This window comes from Triticum aestivum, chromosome 4B, assembly GCF_018294505.1.
Source record: "Triticum aestivum cultivar Chinese Spring chromosome 4B, IWGSC CS RefSeq v2.1, whole genome shotgun sequence".
NCBI lineage: Eukaryota > Viridiplantae > Streptophyta > Magnoliopsida > Poales > Poaceae > Triticum > Triticum aestivum.
The window spans coordinates 74,071,420-74,073,397 of record NC_057804.1 but is presented as its reverse complement, the minus strand read 5'-3'; the positions used below and the strand labels follow the sequence as shown (position 1 = coordinate 74,073,397).

The 1,978-nt window shown below is 51.1% G+C and overlaps 1 pseudogene; it reads left to right on the top strand.

The window, feature by feature from the left end:
- The first annotated feature begins 306 nt into the window (after positions 1–306).
- Positions 307–1,727, top strand: LOC123094471 (probable O-methyltransferase 2; annotated as a pseudogene).
- Positions 1,728–1,978: the final 251 nt, after the last annotated feature.

The window sequence follows — 1,978 nt, the reverse complement described above, 5'->3', positions numbered from 1 at the left end:
TTGAGAAAGAAAATTATACGTGTGCAAACCTGTGATCTCGCCTCCTGGCAAGACCAGGGAATAGCCAGTAGCTAGCCACATGCGTGCGTCAGGGCCTTGTCGAAGATCAAGAGTTGTTGATTTGCATCTATTTCCGATCCGGAGACCCAACCAACTCGCGCTCCATGCGAGGTTAATTAAGTAGTATAGCCGTGGAACGCGAGGTTAATTAATTATAGCTTCTCAGTACACGAGTAGTAGTAGTAGCTCTATTTAAGCTCCCGCATGCAAATGCAACACATAACATCAGAGTGGTAGAGGAGAGCAATGGCCGGTCAGGCGCCACCATCGAGGTTCCCACGGACGCCGAGCTGCTGCAGGCACAGGCTGACCTGTGGCGCCACAGCCTCTACTACCTCACGTCCATGGGGCTCCGCTGCGCCATCAAGCTCGGCATCCCGACCGCCATCCACCGCCTCGGCGGGGTCACCTCGCTGCCGGACCTGGTGGCCGCGCTGTCACTCCCCGCGAGTAAGCAACCCTTCCTCGGCCGCCTGATGCGTGTGCTGGTCACGTCGGGCGTCTTTGCAGCCGGCGGCGACTCCGACTCCGAGGCGGAGGTGGAGGAGCTGTTCCGCCTCAACCCGCTGTCGCGCATCCTGGTGGACGGCGTGGTGGCGGACGAGCACCACAGCCAGACGTCCTTCGTGCTCGCCGCGACGTCGCCCTTCTACACGGAGGCCGCGCTGGGGCTGGCCGATTGGTTCAGGAAGGACATCACGGGGCCGGTGCCGTCGCCGTTCGAGGACGTGCATGGCGCGTCGCTCTTCGACGAGAGCACGGCGCTCCTGGACCAGGAGCTCGACGAGCTGGTCACCGAAGGTTTGGCCGCCCATGACAACCTCGGGATTGGCACGATCATGCGAGAGTGCCATGACCTCTTCAAGGGACTCGAGTCCCTTACAGATTGCTGCGGTGGCGATGGGACGACGGCGAGGGCCATCACCAAGGCCCATCCGCATGTCAAGTGCATCGTGCTGGACCTTCCCAAGGTGATCGACAAAGCTCCTTCTGACGGGATTGTCAACTATGTTGCTGGTGACTTGTTCCACTCCGTCCCAAAGTCTCAGGCGGTGATGCTCAAGGTATTTAACCACGGTAGATAATTGCCAAACAGTAAATCTGTTGACTTGCAAAAATAGAAAAGATAATTCATTGATGCTAACGATGGCTATGCATGCACATATTTTGCAGCTTGTCCTGCACCACTGGAGTGATGAGGACTGTGTGAAGATCTTGTCCCAGTGTAGGGATGCCATTCCTTCACATGAGGAGGGAGGAAAGGTGATCATTATAGATATTGTGGTTGGGCCTTCATTAGGACCAGTAATGTTTGAGGCCCAGCTTTTGATGGACATGCTCATGCTTGTGAACACAAGAGGCCGTCAACGTACTGAGAATGACTGGCGTGAGCTCTTCATGAAGGCAGGGTTCAGTGACTATAAAATTGTCAAGAAACTGGGAGCACGAGGTGTCTTTGAGGTCTATAAGTGAAAGGTTTCGCAAGAAAAGGAAAGTCTATTCATGAAGGGAATGCTCTCAAGTACCCTAGCAGTGTGGTTTTTCTATATATGCTCCGATGAAGGAAATAAAAAGAGTGCCTTATACATTCTCTTAAGGAAATTGTAATGTAGGTGTATCATTTTAAACATGGTTATCATGTCACCTTTGTATGTTTTCGTCCATAAGTATTAATACAATCAGTGTGTCATATTTGTGTATGCATCATGATCGTACGCATCACGACCTAGTTTGGTGTATGTTGCAGTGCATATTGTTGTAGATGTTGTGTCTACAACAATATCATATCTTATATATACTAACTGAGTTTATTTGGAGCAACCATGTTAATTCTAGAAGAAATATCTCTAGCAAATTGGGGGTTGTGTCACAGAAAAAAAAATCTTTTGTGGGCTAGGTAATCCAAATTTGAGGGAAT